We start from the raw sequence: 17,787 nt of genomic DNA on the forward strand, positions 1-17,787 counted from the left end.
CTACAGAGATGTTTCGGGATCTTAAGTGGGAATGCCTGGAGTGAAGACGACGTTCTTTTCGCGTAACATTATTGCGAAAATTCAGAGAACCGGTATTTGAATCTGACTGCAGAACGATTCTACTGGCGGCAACGTATGTACCGCATAAGGATCACAAAGATAAGAAAAATTAGGGTTCGTACGGAGGCGCCGTTTTTCCCTCGCTCGATTTGCGAGTAGAACAGGAAAGGAAATTACTAGTAGTGGTGTAAGGTGCTCTCTGCAACGCACCATACGGTGGCTTGCGGAGTATGTATGTAGACGTAGAAAGTCAGAGACGTACTGCTAGATTTGCTACCGGCAGGTTCTATCAACACCCGAATATTCCGGAAATACTCCATAAGCTCAAATGATAATCCATGAGGAGACGAAAACGTTATTTTCGCGAAACATTACATCGTCAGGGTTCACAGTCATGTATAATTTTTTAAAGGACATCAGATTTATCATTATTTGCAGAAATTATTGATTTCGCTATTGCAATTTTCGGTCTTTGGGCAATTTTCAAGTGGTACTGCAAACGATGCAGTGTTCCAGAACATCGATTTGTAACGAGTTACGTGAATGATGTTAACATTGCTAACATGTCATGTAATTTACATTATTTCACGACGCACAGAGGTTCACTCTCATTTGATGTTACTGTAGTGGAAAGATCGATTTTTGACGATGGTGTGTATATACGTGTCGCAAGATTTTAAAGTCTGTAATAAACTGAAGCAAACTTCTGCACTATTACTCAAAAATGAACCAGAGACAGAAACTGTAATAGTACAACAAATAATGTCTTCAGTCAACAGCGAATATGATGTTCTTTACTTAAGGAAAAAAATCCCTCGCATTTGCGACTGACTGTAGAACATTCCTACTGCAACCTTCATATATCCCGCTTAAGTACCGCGAAAGCAAGAGAATCCAGGGCTCGTTCAAAAGCATATAGGCAGCTGTTTTCCGTCGTTACATTTGCGAGAGTAACAGGAACGGGAATGACTAGCACTGGTACAAGGTATGCTCAGCCATGCGCCGTATGTTGACTTGTGGAGTACGTTGCGTAGAGACTGTTGTTCCCAGATTTGTGTGGTGAAATGCAGGGGCCATGGAGCTTCATTTCATCTTGTCGTGTAAACATTCTAACACCCGTGTCAAAGAACGCAGTGGCCATAGTATTGTCATCACATCTCACAAAAGTCAGTCTCACTATATTTGAATCAGATAGGAATATCTTCGTAATCAAAGAAGGCAAACAACTGGCGTTCTGTTTACGTGTGTGCCAGGTCAGGGTCCCGCAACACCGTGGACAGGCAGTAGCGAGAGTGCGGTGCTGAGCCAGCAGGAAGCAGACCTATCGACGGACGTCCAGCAGTATGGTAAGTAGCCGCGACGTGTCATTGCCGCCGTCCGTTAAGCTGACTGTGTCTGTAGAACAATAATGCATGATAGTTACCTAGCAAGTAACGCCTGCCTCAAGATCACTGTGCAAAACAACTTGTTCACTCCCTAACAAAGCAAAAACGATTAATGATGAAGCTATACCGGTACTCACAATCGAGTCTACATATCAAAATAAAGGGGAACCTCACACGTTCAATAACAGTGTCAGACTGCCAGTATACTGAACATCTGAGGGTGGATATTGAAGTATTGTCAATATCATATACAATCAGCAGTGCTGATGCGCCGAAAAATGTTCAGTAATGTGAAAATATACTGAGTGTGAGGTAGAGTATAAACAATTTGACAGTATGAACCAGTAACACGACATTAGAGTTTGCGGTTTGTTTTCCGATCGTTGGTGTGCGTATCATACCACAGATTCAATTTTTCAAGTATTTCTTAACATCAAAAATTTTTTATAGGCCCGCACAATAAACAGTTCCAATTTAGGACGGTCACTGGAGGATACAACATCGCATTGCTTCCTTTATTGTTCTGACAACATAGTATTTTCTTTTTGAATTGCGCAGTAGTTTGGAATAAACCCTTTACTTCGAAATGTTGGTTATATATAGTGTGTGTGTGTGTGTGTGTGTGTGTGTGTGTGTGTGTGTGTGTGTGTGTGTGTGTGTAATGACTAGTAGAAAAGTCCAACCAGATACTTAAAAAACGTAAACAGTTTTGCGTTGAACACCTGATTACTTCCTGGGAAGACACACGTAATTGTTCCACAGGTTTCGATCAGTTTCTCGATTTGTTTACTAGTATTACACCAATAAATTTAAAGCATTCGAATGTCAAGCCTGTAGCCACAGGCATGACACTCCCAATCCCAAGCAGGATGTTTTCTTTTTTATATAGTATCACCATTTAACTCGTAAAATGCAGAACGCATCTGGAAATAGTTCATGAAATTTTTCGGGTCCTTGGTTTTGATTTAAGTCACACCTTTGAGCTGTTCTCATGCCCATCTTGTCTTTTTCGTTTTGTATTATTTATTCCCAGCTGTATCTAACAAAATTGCGGTACATTTTCTTGTGGGTGGTCCATATAATTCATGACTTTCACAAATAATTACCATCTCACGTCGCTCTTGTGTTTAAGTTTGGAAATACTAATACTGTCAATAAATACTGAATGTGTGCAGGTCCTTTTAAGGCTCGTATTACACGGTAAAAGAACTTTGTCAAAATCTTTTACAACAGTTATAAAAATCTTGAATGTTTAATTGCATATTTACGTCGCTCACAAAATGCCATTGACCTAGCTTTGATTCAAGATTCATCAAAGTTCCCAAACAGTGCAATATGGCTCTTAGCTTCAGTGCTTTGCCATGATAGGTCTGTGACCGTAGTTCCTAGGTTAGGAAATTTATTTGAAGAACGCAGTCACCAGTAATATTTTATTGTCTAACGACTTTCGGAGCTATAACACTCTTCCCATTTTGTGACCAAGTGGGAGTAACCACCAATAGCACATTTGCACGTTAGAATCGTCTTAGACTTTTTCTCGTGAAAGTAACAACTATGTGGTGACAAACAGAAGCAAGGAACGTAGATATAATCCTTGCAAATGGAACTGTAGCTCCGAAAAACATAAAATTTAAACAGAAAAATGTAAGACTTAGGGAGTTAAAGAAAGACGTTCCTAATCAAGCTTGGCCTTTCCACTCTGTCACAACAGTTACTAATCATGAATACTATCCTTGCAGTTGGAAATAAGGTGGCAAGAAGTTTTGATCAAATTAACAGTAGTTTTTAATTTTCAGTCTGGTATAAAACAGTGGTCAAAGTGGCAACGTATTGCAACTGAGATATGAGATTGTATTTCTTCTTTGAAAAAAGAATATTTTTCACTTCTGTACTAAAAGATCATGCACACAAAGGAACCCGCTGAAAATATTGCGGTTTGAAATTACGGCATCGGCCACCATTTGGTCGGCCCCACTTTAAAACACGCGAGCGCCAGCCACGCTGCCTCGTTTCCTACAGCCGCCACCGCGGCGTGAGAGCGGTGTCGGACCGCTTACGTCATCGCTAATGATACGCAAGCATCCCCTCTCCGGAACTCCAGCGCGTGTCTACTTGAGTTCAAACGTCGAAGCACAGAGCCCACTTTGTGTGTCTGTCATAACATTTGCAGAATGTCATAGCATTAGGGTTCGCCATCTACGAAACAGTCATTGTACTGAAGATTGACTGAAATGTAAACCTTTACCTGTATATATTTTAACATTCACATCTACTAGTATGAAACATCCCCCAGGCTGTGGCAAAGCCATGTCTCCGCAATATCCTTTTTTTCAAGAGTGCTAGTTCTGCAAGGTTCGCAGGAGAGCTTCTGTAAAGTTTGGGAGGTAGGAGACGAGGTACTGGCAGAAGTAAAGCTGTGAGGACGGGGCGTGAGTCGTGCTTGGGTAGCTCAGTCGGTAGAGCACTTGCCCGCGGAAGGCAAAGGTCCAGAGTTCGAGTCTCGGTCCGGCACACAGTTTTAATCTGCCAGGAAGTTTCATTCACATCTACTGCTAGCAAATGACGCTGCAGCTACAGCAAACCAAGATACTTATCAATTTTACTATTTCACGTTACATGTAGAATAAAATCTATGAATTCCCCGTCGACGAACCTCATTTGTCCCTCGCTCCTGTCTCCACTGAAGAATCACAAAGCGTACAAAAGAAGTTAGGACAAAATTTTCTTCAGTACATTTTAATTTTCAATGTAACATATATAAATCCGTTGTTCTTTGGCTAAGGGGACATTAATTACAAATTCAGAGGTTCATGTTTCAATAGACAAATATTTTTGGCACTTACCGCTTTTACCAACTCTGACAACAGCTAGCGTATGTGAAAAATGTGAAGTTCTACCGTGGTTCGGAGTCAGCGTTAACCTGTAGGTTCCCCTAAAACTGGAAGGCCAGTCATTTCAAAGGTAGCAGAAAGGCAACGGATGTGGACTGAAAATACCGATAAGGACGTTGGGTTTGACCCGTCACGTTCTGATGTGGCGTGTGACGTAATACATGCACAAACATAGTGCAATAAAACGCTACCAGTGTTCGTTTGGATAAAGCGCACTTAACGGTACGCCTGGCGCTTCAGTTGCGTGCTGCAGTGGGTAGTTAATTGATAATCGTAGACAGTCGTGTGACAGTGTACGGTAACCAGTGAGAATCGCTCATAAAATTCATAATCTCGATTGTGACGGATATTTGGCTATTTTTCCGAATATGTCACAATTTGAGGTGGTTGTAAAGTTTGGACCTAATAAAACAGCTTAGATGGCCCAGAGTAAAACGAGTAGGAATAAAGTTCATAATCTTGGTTATAACAAATTTGCCCCCCTTTCTTTTTCTTCCGGGATATTTTACTATTTCCGAGGTGATGGTTAGGATTGGACTTAACAGCTCATTTTAATTGCAACGACTAAAACGTTTGCTGATTTCATTTACGGAGCATAGGAAATTATGAAAGAGCAATGTAATTAGCTACCAATATCCCCCCATTCGTGATTAGCCTTCAATCTTCCTTACCCGTTAAGAGAAACAACTAAGGTCTGTGAGAACTTATTTGTGATGGGAAACTTGTGGAGTCACCGCCAGACACCACACTTTCTAGGTGGTAGCCTTTAAATCGGCCGCGGTCCGGTAGTATACGTCGGACCCGCGTGTCGCCATTATCAGTGATTGCAGACCGAGCGCCGCCACACGGCATGTCTAGACAGACTTCCTAGCACTCGCCCCAGTTGTACAGCCGACTTCGCTAGCGATGGTTCACTGACAAATTACGCTCTCATTTGCCGAGACGATAGTTAGCATAGCTTTCAGCTACGTCATTTGCTACGACCTAGCAAGGCGCCATTATCATTTGCTAATTATCTCGTGATGCATGTACCGTCAGACCGATATTCACCAATTATGGATTAAAGTTAAGTATTCCAGAAGCTACGTACCTTTTTTTGCTAGTCTCAATCCCTTGTCCTGTTCCAGACCTCAAGCCAGCCTGCGTGAGCTTAAACGCGTGCCTTTCGGCTTCCTGTCATAGTGGATTGGCTGTCTTGCCAGTCCACAACAAAACTAATCTGTAGTGCAGCCTGAGGCTTAGGTTAGGTTCAAAACTGTCCAATTGTGAACTGCAAAAACCAACAAATGTGATGAAATGAGTATAATTACGAGTCTTGTTATAACGTGCATTTTACTCACATCGGTAGTTAAAATATTCAGAAAAAATGGCATAGTATTTGTTTCTTTTCCCTCCAAACAATATCGAAAGTACTCTTTGGATGCCAGAAAACACCAATCATACCCTTAGTGTGGGATTAAAATAGACTTAGCCTCTCTTGATGCTGGGTGACAGATTTCCACCCACTGCTTGTATTCCTCCTTAGTTTATGGCACCGAGCAAGTTGGTGCGTTGGTTAATGAGAGAGAGATAGAGAGATAGAGAGATAGAGAGATAGAGAGATAGAGAGATAGAGAGATAGAGATATAGAGAGATAGAGATATAGAGATATAGAGATATAGAGATATAGAGATATAGAGATATAGAGATATAGAGATATAGAGAGATAGAGAGATAGAGATATAGAGATATAGAGATATAGAGAGATAGAGATATAGAGATATAGAGATATAGAGATATAGAGATATAGAGATATAGAGATATAGAGATATAGAGATATAGAGATATAGAGATATAGAGAGATAGAGAGATAGAGAGATAGAGAGATATAGAGATATAGAGATAGAGAGATAGAGAGATAGAGATATAGAGATATAGAGAGATATAGAGATATAGAGAGATAGAGAGATAGAGAGATAGAGAGATAGAGAGATAGAGAGATAGAGAGATAGAGATAGAGAGAGATAGAGAGAGATAGAGAGAGATAGAGAGAGATAGAGAGAGATAGAGAGAGATAGAGAGAGATAGAGAGAGATAGAGAGAGATAGAGAGAGATAGAGAGAGATAGAGAGAGATAGAGAGAGATAGAGAGAGATAGAGAGAGATAGAGAGAGATAGAGAGAGATAGAGAGAGATAGAGAGAGATAGAGAGAGATAGAGAGAGATAGAGAGAGATAGAGAGAGATAGAGAGAGATAGAGAGAGAGATAGAGAGAGATAGAGAGAGAGATAGAGAGAGAGATAGAGAGAGAGATAGAGAGAGAGATAGAGATATAGAGAGATATAGAGAGATATAGAGAGATATAGAGAGATATATATAGAGATATAGAGAGATATATATAGAGATATAGAGAGATATATATAGAGATATAGAGAGATATATATAGAGATATAGAGAGATATATATAGAGATATAGAGAGATATATATAGAGATATAGAGAGATATATATAGAGATATAGAGAGATATATATAGAGATATAGAGAGATATATATAGAGATATAGAGAGATATATATAGAGATATAGAGAGATATATATAGATATATAGAGAGATATATATAGATATATAGAGAGATATATATAGAGATATAGAGAGATATATATAGAGATATAGAGAGATATATATAGAGATATAGAGAGATATATATAGAGATATAGAGAGATATATATATAGAGATATAGAGAGATATATATATAGAGATATAGAGAGATATATATATAGAGATATAGAGAGATATATATATAGAGATATAGAGAGATATATATATAGAGATATAGAGAGATATATATATAGAGATATAGAGAGATATATATATAGAGATATAGAGAGATATATATATAGAGATATAGAGAGATATATATATAGAGATATAGAGAGATATATATATAGAGATATAGAGAGATATATATATAGAGATATAGAGAGATATATATATAGAGATATAGAGAGATATATATATAGAGATATAGAGAGATATATATATAGAGATATAGAGAGATATATATATAGAGATATAGAGAGATATATATATAGAGATATAGAGAGATATATATATAGAGATATAGAGAGATATATATATAGAGATATAGAGAGATATATATATAGAGATATAGAGAGATATATATATAGAGATATAGAGAGATATATATATAGAGATATAGAGAGATATATATATAGAGATATAGAGAGATATATATATATAGAGATATAGAGAGATATATATATATAGAGATATAGAGAGATATATATATATAGAGATATAGAGAGATATATATATATAGAGATATAGAGAGATATATATATATAGAGATATAGAGAGATATATATATATAGAGATATAGAGAGATATATATATATAGAGATATAGAGAGATATATATATATAGAGATATAGAGAGATATATATATAGAGATATAGAGAGATATATATATAGAGATATAGAGAGATATATATATAGAGATATAGAGAGATATATATATAGAGATATAGAGAGATATATATATAGAGATATAGAGAGATATATATATAGAGATATAGAGAGATATATATATAGAGATATAGAGAGATATATATATAGAGATATAGAGAGATATATATATAGAGATATAGAGAGATATATATATAGAGATATAGAGAGATATATATATAGAGATATAGAGAGATATATATATAGAGATATAGAGAGATATATATATAGAGATATAGAGAGATATATATATAGAGATATAGAGAGATATATATATAGAGATATAGAGAGATATATATATAGAGATATAGAGAGATATATATATAGAGATATAGAGAGATATATATATAGAGATATAGAGAGATATATATATAGAGATATAGAGAGATATATATATAGAGATATAGAGAGATATATATATAGAGATATAGAGAGATATATATATAGAGATATAGAGAGATATATATATAGAGATATAGAGAGATATATATATAGAGATATAGAGAGATATATATATAGAGATATAGAGAGAGATATATATAGAGATATAGAGAGAGATATATATAGAGATATAGAGAGAGAGATATATATAGAGATATAGAGAGAGAGATATATATAGAGATATAGAGAGAGATATATATAGAGATATATATAGAGATATAGAGAGAGATATATATAGAGATATAGAGAGAGATATATATATAGAGATATAGAGAGAGATATATATATAGAGATATAGAGAGAGATATATATATAGAGATATAGAGAGAGATATATATAGAGATATAGAGAGAGAGATATATATAGAGATATAGAGAGAGAGATATATATAGAGATATAGAGAGAGAGATATATATAGAGATATAGAGAGAGAGATATATATAGAGATATAGAGAGAGAGATATATATAGAGATATAGAGAGAGAGATATATATAGAGATATAGAGAGAGAGATATATATAGAGATATAGAGAGAGAGATATATATAGAGATATAGAGAGAGAGATATATATAGAGATATAGAGAGAGAGAGATATATATAGAGATATAGAGAGAGAGAGATATATATAGAGATATAGAGAGAGAGAGATATATATAGAGATATAGAGAGAGAGAGAGATATATATAGAGATATAGAGAGAGAGAGATATATATAGAGATATAGAGAGAGAGAGATATATATAGAGATATAGAGAGAGAGAGATATATATAGAGATATAGAGAGAGAGATATATATAGAGATATAGAGAGAGAGAGATATATATAGAGATATAGAGAGAGAGAGATATATAGAGATATAGAGAGAGAGATATATATAGAGATATAGAGAGAGAGATATATATAGAGATATAGAGAGAGAGATATATATAGAGATATAGAGAGAGAGATATATATAGAGATATAGAGAGAGATATATATATAGAGATATAGAGAGAGATATATATATAGAGATATAGAGAGAGATATATATATAGAGATATAGAGAGAGAGATATATATATAGAGATATAGAGAGAGATATATATATAGAGATATAGAGAGAGATATATATATAGAGATATAGAGAGAGATATATATATAGAGATATAGAGAGAGATATATATATAGAGATATAGAGAGAGATATATATATAGAGATATAGAGATATATATATAGAGATATAGAGATATATATATAGAGATATAGAGATATATATATAGAGATATAGAGATATATATATAGAGATATATAGAGATATATATATAGAGATATATAGAGATATATATATAGAGATATATAGAGATATAGAGATATAGAGATAGAGATAGAGAGAGGGGGGGGGAATGTCCTGCCCGTCATACTTGGGATGACAAAGGTTCTGTAGAAAAGAAAATAACCAGCCAACATATCAGTGGGATATAGTAATTTTATTTGTAACGACTTAAGTGTAGTTCACTAAAAGCATTTTTTAGTAAAACTTTGAACATAGCTGCTAAGGTTCAGTGACCGTGTCGGAATTATATTAGAACAAATAGGCCCTCGGTAACCAATGTTAAGTCAAAATTGATCAGATTTCGACGCTACTATGAGCGTCGTCTTCAGAATTACACTGTTCTAAAACATATTAGGTATATAATACATTAATAAAATTAAAGTTTGTACTTACTGGAAAAAAAACCCTTGTTCACAGTACGAGCAGCCCTTAGCGGCTCGCCATGTCATTTACAACTATTCATGACGTCGCCTTTCCGGCTTAGATCATTTTTAATGTGACTTGAAAGTACCCCTTTTTCCAGTCAGGACGAACTTTAATTTTATTAATGTATTATATACCTAATATGTTTTAGAACAGTTAGTCTAATTCTGAAGACGCTCATAGTAGCGTCGAAACCTGGTCAATTTTGACTTAATATTTGTGACCGAGGGCTTATTTGTTCTAATAGCCTTTTTTTAGTATAAGGGCCACTGATGTAAAACTTGGGTTCCGTTATGCCAACATCTGCAGTTTAGCGTGATTGTATATTATATAATAACACTAAAAAAAGATAAAACTGCCCTCCGAAAGGCTGTTTTTCGTGGTCCAATCAGGTGGTGTGCCCTCACCTTGGGGACTCTGAACTGCCGTGAAACTTGGCATTTTGCACACCACCACCACCAGTGTTAAAAGATGCGGTGGAGGGGGAAAAAATGCTGGTATCATCTAGGCATTGAAGCTCACACGTTTGGATCTGTTGTAAGACAGTCAGCCATTGAACCACCATGACACAATAATACCAAACATTAATAATAGGAAAAACTCGAGCAGCAGACGTTGCGTCCTTGATGAGCGAGATGAATTTTAGAGCACACAAAGGAATTCCCAGACCACGAAATCAAATTATGTACAAAAATATCAACGAATGATGTAACTAAACTGAGATAACCCAAAAAACAACAGGGGAATATATGAAGCACTTACTCTGATCTCATTTACTCGCCTCATTTCTTTTCGGTGCCAGAACAATGTTCTGGCCATATTTCTCCTTACCCCATATTTTGTAAGAGTTTTGCTAATATTTGTGTTCTAATTAGTGCTTTGTTGCTCATCTATACTCAGTCACTTAAAGATGGGTCCGAACGAGGTGGCGTAGTGATTAGCACACTGAACTCGCATTCGGGAGGGCAGTGATTCAAACCCACATCCGGCCATCCGGATTCAGGTTTTCCATAGTTTCCCTAAATCGCTTCAGACAAATTCAGGGAAGGTTCCTTAGAAAGAACATGGCCGATTCCTACTCCATCCTTCCCTAATCCGAGCTTGTGCTCAGTCTCTAATGATCTTGATGTCTACGTGAAGTGAAACACTAATCTCCCCCTTCATAATATGTGTAGTGGAGAATATTTTGTTCAAGTGAATCTACTGATATTATGTCAGCTCCACCACGTATTGTAATAATGTGGCGTGTAAGGTAATACGTGCGCAAACGAAGTGTACACAACACTGACAAAATTTCTTTCACGTCTGTATTAGTTCTTGGAATGTAAATGGTGGTGATTGACTGACCCCTGGTGTGATTAGAGGTTTATGTTAGACTTGAAGGTGGCGGTTCTGCTGGAAGCTGGTAAAGTGGTATCAAACGCTGCAGTTAAACCAGGTACACCACTAACACCTGCCCTCTTCTTTCCTGTTTCGTTCTGCAATATTTTGCAGAACAGACAATTAGCAAGCCAACATCTGGGCTCGGATTTTTCTAATTTTACAGTCATTGTCATTTCGCATGATACTGGTCATACAAGTTGCACTCTAAGAACTTTAACAGAGAACCCGTGTGTGACACACAGGTTTATGAAATGTGCCACTGTTTTTTAGATTTCTACATCTACATCTATACTCCGCGAGCCACCTTACGGTGTGTGGTGGAGGGTACTTATTGTACCACTATCTGATCCCCCCTTCCCTGTTCCATTCACGAATTGTGCGTGGAAAGAACGACTGCTTGTAAGTCTCCGTATTTGCTCTAATTTCTCGGATCTTTTCGTTGTGATCATTACGCGAGATATATGTGGGCGGTAGTAATATGTTGCCCATCTCTTCCCGGAATGTGCTCTCTCGTAATTTCGATAATAAACCTCTCCGTATTGCGTAACGCCTTTCTTGAAGTGTCCGCCACTGGAGCTTGTTCAGCATCTCCGTAACGCTCTCGCGCTGACTAAATGTCCCCATGACGAATCGCGCTGCTTTTCGCTGGATCATGTCTATCTCTTCTATTAATCCAACCTGGTAAGGGTCCCATACTGATGAGCAATACTCAAGAATCGGACGAACAAGCGTTTTGTAAGCTACTTCTTTCGTCGATGAGTCACATTTTCTTAGAATTCTTCCTATGAATCTCAACCTGGCGCCTGCTTTTCCCACTATTTGTTTTATGTGATCATTCCACTTCAGATCGCTCCGGATAGTAACTCCTAAGTATTTTACGGTCGTTACCGCTTCCAATGATTTACCACCTATGGCATAATCGTACTGGAATGGATTTCTGCCCCTATGTATGCGCATTATATTACATTTATCTACGTTTAGGGAAAGCTGCCAGCTGTCGCACCATGCATTAATCCTCTGCAGGTCCTCCTGGAGTACGTACGAGTCTTCTGATGTTGCTACTTTCTTGTAGACAACCGTGTCATCTGCAAATAGCCTCACGGAGCTACCGATGTTGTCAACTAAGTCATTTATGTATATTGTAAACAATAAAGGTCCTATCACGCTTCCCTGCGGTACTCCCGAAATTACCTCTACATCTGCAGATTTTGAACCGTTAAGAATGACATGTTGTGTTCTTTCTTCTAGGAAATCCTGAATCCAATCACAAACCTGGTCCGATATTCCGTAAGCTCGTATTTTTTTCACTAAACGTAAGTGCGGAACCGTATCAAATGCCTTCCTGAAGTCCAGGAATACGGCATCAATCTGCTCGCCAGTGTCTACGGCACTGTGAATTTCTTGGGCAAATAGGGCGAGCTGAGTTTCACATGATCTCTGTTTGCGGAATCCATGTTGGTTATGATGGAGATTTGTATTATCTAAGAACGTCATAATACGAGAACACAAAACATGTTCCATTATTCTACAACAGATTGACGTAAGCGAAATAGGCCTATAATTATTCGCATCTGATTTATGACCCTTCTTGACAATGGGAACGACCTGCGCTTTCTTCCAGTCGCTAGGTACTTTACGTTCTTCCAGCGATCTACGATAAATTGCTGATAGAAAGGGGGCAAGTTCTTTAGCATAATCACTGTAGAATCTTAAGGGTATCTCGTCTGGTCCGGATGCTTTTCCGCTACTAAGTGATAGCAGTTGTTTTTCAATTCCGATATCGTTTATTTCAATATTTTCCATTTTGGCGTCCGTGCGACGGCTGAAGTCAGGGACCGTGTTACGATTTTCCGCAGTGAAACAGTTTCGGAACACTGAATTCAGTATTTCTGCCTTTCTTCGGTCGTCCTCTGTTTCGGTGCCATCGTGGTCAACGAGTGACTGAATAGGGGATTTAGATCCGCTTACCGATTTTACATATGACCAAAACTTTTTAGGGTTCTTGTTTAGATTGTTTGCCAATGTTTTATGTTCGAATTCGTTGAATGCTTCTCTCATTGCTCTCTTTACGCTCTTTTCCGCTTCGTTCAGCTTTTCCTTATCAGCTATGATTCGACTACTCTTAAACCTATGATGAAGCTTTCTTTGTTTCCGTAGTACCTTTCGTACATGATTGTTATACCACGGTGGATCTTTCCCCTCGCTTTGGACCTTAGTCGGTACGAACTTATCTAAGGCGTACTGGACGATGTTTCTGAATTTTTTCCATTTTTGTTCCACATCCTCTTCCTCAGAAATGAACGTTTGATGGTGGTCACTCAGATATTCTGCGATTTGTGCCCTATCACTCTTGTTAAGCAAATATATTTTCCTTCCTTTCTTGGCATTTCTTATTACACTTGTAGTCATTGATGCAACCACTGACTTATGATCACTGATACCCTCTTCTACATTGACGGAGTCGAAAAGTTCCGGTCTATTTGTTGCTATGAGGTCTAAAACGTTAGCTTCACGAGTTGGTTCTCTATCTATCTGCTCGAAGTAATTCTCGGACAAGGCAGTCAGGATAATGTCACAAGAGTCTCTGTCCCTGGCTCCAGTTCTGATTGTGTGACTATCCCATTCTATACCTGGTAGATTGAAGTCTCCCCCTATTACAATAGTATGATCACGAAACTTCTTCACGACGTTCTGCAGGTTCTCTCTGAGGCGCTCAACTACTACGGTTGCTGATGCAGGTGGTCTATAGAAGCATCCGACTATCATATCTGACCCACCTTTGATACTTAACTTAACCCAGATTATTTCACATTCGCATTCGCTAATAACTTCACTGGATATTATTGAATTCTTTACTGCTATAAATACTCCTCCACCTTGGCGTTTATCCTATCCTTGCGGTATATATTCCATTCTGTGTCTAGGATTTCGTTACTGTTCACTTCCGGTTTTAACCAACTTTCCGTTCCTAATACTATATGCGCACTATTTCCTTCAATAAGAGATACTAATTCAGGAACCTTGCCCTGGATACTCCTGCAGTTTACCAATATTACGTTAACTTTTCCTGTTTTTGGTCTCTGAGGACGGACATTCTTTATCAACGATGATAATGTCCTCTCTGGTAAGCCGTCAGGTATTTTATCGTTTCGCCCAAGGGGGGGTCCCTCTAACCTAAAAAACCCCCGTGTGCACGCCACACGTACTCTGCTACCCTAGTAGCTGCTTCCGGTGTGTAGTCTTCCATTAGTTATACATAGTAAGGGCCTCAGACAGGGGAGAATTATTAGAGAATTCATCTAACGAAGGGTTTATAAACTACTGCTTTCGCGGATGAACTGAGAATTTCTTAGATTGACAAATATCTAGCTGTATCTCTCTAGACAGTGCTTCATTTTTATATTTTATTGACTTTCCATCACTCTGCATCTTCAGTTTTAAGGTTGGCCAAGCAAACTGCCCCAGCTGAAAAGTAGAGGGATGCTTGCAAAGAAAAATGGTAATGTAAAACTGTCGACAGCATTATGTGGATCTTGTTCGCGCAGTGGGGGAGGGGATGGGGCGGCTGAGGGAGTGATACGGAGCAGAATGGGTCAGAGGTAGTGATTATAGTGGGTAGAACAGATATGTTCCTACATGAATATGCTAAGTGGGGGTGGGTAAAATCTACTCTGGGTTCTGGTACTTGCTAGAAGTCTTAGCAATGTGTCATTGATAAACAGGAATGCAGTAGAGGTCTGCTGTTCTGATTTACCAAGGGACAAGAATTTACAGAAGGGTTCAACGAATTTAATGGAGCATGTGAACATCAAAGTAATTAACCAGTGCAGTGGATGCGTGCGAGGAATGATAGACACAAGCAAGGTATGAAGAGGAGATAATGACGGAAAACGACTAGTAGGAAGTGACAGAAATAAAGTAACGTTGGAAAATAGCGGTAGTGTGTACAAGGCGACAGATTCTGCACTGTTTTCTTAAAATTGGAGTCTCTGAACTCCATAATCTAAGAGAAAGAACGTTTTGCCATAGCATTATTCATTTTTATGCTTTATATATTACTCATTTTTTACTAAACCTGTAATAATTATTAAAAATAAACTGCGTTGTTACAGGTCGAAAGTGACGTCATCGTTACACCTCCGTATGTCTGAACCCTCTTGTAAAGGTGTCATGACTACACAATATTTCCTCGTCCTTGTTCGTAATATGTTTCGCGATCTGAGTTCTTGGCATTTCATGATGTAAATTTCCCCTTTTAAGACTCCACAGCCAATTCGGTAAGGCAACATCTAATTTCTTGTACTACTTTATTTGACGCCGTGGTCATTAAAATTTCGCTGTAATACCCTTCTCACTTTTCATGGGTGAAGTGCTCCCAAGGGAACTGTACGTACTGTCTCTCAAAGACATCATACTGACAGGGTGTGTAGGCCACGACCAGCATTTCAACAAATGTAAACAGGCAGACACAAGCCTCAACCGTTTTCGAGAATATCGACTTCGAAAATTTTATGCTTGCTTACATACTGTGTACGCAGTTTGTGTTCAGAATCTGCGACCTAATGAATACACGCCTTTGTTTCACAAGCACGAGATCTCTGGATCGTATCTTGCTACCATTACTTTTTTCCATTCACCTAACTCTAACAACCGATTTATTGTGACTGTGCAAATTATTAACGTTTAATCATTCATTTATTATTTTCATACTTCAGATCCCAAGAAAAATATTTAAAGAGACTACTGGCACATCGGAATTAAGGGTGTGTAACCTTACAACATCTTAAAAGTCCGGTAAACTGAAAACAGCATTACACAATTTTGTACCAGGAGTCTTGAAGCACTACGTGACAGAACAATACAAAGAATTCTTTCGGTCCTCGATTCATGGGGAGGGATACGATCCGTGGCTTGTAGGACGAAACCTTCCGCGATGGAGAGGGTCTGCCAACGCGCATTGTTAAACTAATTGCTCCAAAACGTATTTCGCTGGTGCGGGCTTGAGATACTTATTTTTCAGGCAGGGGAAGAATCATATAAAACAGTGCGTCATCGAAGAGTATGGAAAGAGTGTTCTGGAGAAGACTGCATGAAAATTTAATCACTCCCACACTATCAGTTGTCTGCAACAAGATTCAATGATGTGCTTCGATATGTGTGGTGCGCCGCGAAATTGTGTGATGACCGAGAAAGGTTTGTGAATGTACACCAAATTCGTTTTCCAACACACACAATGAAAAAGAAAATACACGTGCAAAACGTCGGCATTCACTCTTACGCGCTGCATGACGCAATAATTCTTTTCCATGTTTTGTGATCAGTATCATCCCGATTCGTGTAGTGCTCCATAGATTGCACATTACACCTGCAGACATAACAGTATAAATAAAACGGCTATACTGATTTGAATGAAAGTTCTCGTTTATCTTTATTTCCAACCTTCTTAAGAAAGAGTTCCTTTTTTTTTCAGGATAAAGATTATGGAAATAATAGGTGAGTCATTTAATGTTGATGATCTTCAGTCATAATAAATCTGTTGATAGAGTTGCATATCAATGGAAAAAAGTACCAGCAGCGAGATTCGATAGAGATCTCGTGCTTACGGAACGAAGCGCTTACTTGATGAGCTGCTGACTCCGTAAATACAAACGACCACACAAAGTACATAAGCACGGCTAAAAGTTTAAAGTCGATTTTCTCGAAAACGGTATAGAGTTCTGCCTTCTGGTTTATATATCTTGAAGTGCTAATCGTGTACTCCACATCCTGTCAATATGAATCCAATTGGTGACGGGAAATTCGTACGGTCTCCTTGTCACAGATAATCCAAGCCAGATAATTAGACCTCGAAGGCTAATATTTGAAAAAAAAAACTGGTATTCCGTGTTACAGAAAGTTTTCAGATGTTAGTGCTCCTAAACCAATGAGGAACCACATGTTTTCCACCAATTACTCCACACCAGACGTTAAACTTCATGCCGGGCGTCAGTAATACGTGTTCGACCGTTGACCTCACCATTAATCGTGAAGGTTGATCCATCTGAGAAGTTCCTGATGATGCATCGAAAAATGAGTAATATTCTCACAAGACTAGTGTGTCAAGAGGAATGTATGTGGTGGTATATAGAAACAGCAGTTAACATTACAGTATCATTATTTCCTTCCGTTACATTTCTGTGTGTCTTCTTCCGTTCCACATTTCCTCGGGTGGAAAAATGAAGCGAGACCAAGGTTGGCGTGAAATTGCGTTTCAGTGGTAACGTGTTCAACAGGGGGGGGGGGGGGCAACAGTATTAGTGCCTTAGGTGACGGTAGAACTGGCATAACCTACCATTAGGTTTCCTTCCTTTCTGGAAGAAAAAAAGTGTATTGCAAAGTTAACTTTTT

The sequence above is a fragment of the Schistocerca serialis genome, chromosome 8 (assembly GCF_023864345.2).
Source record: "Schistocerca serialis cubense isolate TAMUIC-IGC-003099 chromosome 8, iqSchSeri2.2, whole genome shotgun sequence".
NCBI lineage: Eukaryota > Metazoa > Arthropoda > Insecta > Orthoptera > Acrididae > Schistocerca > Schistocerca serialis.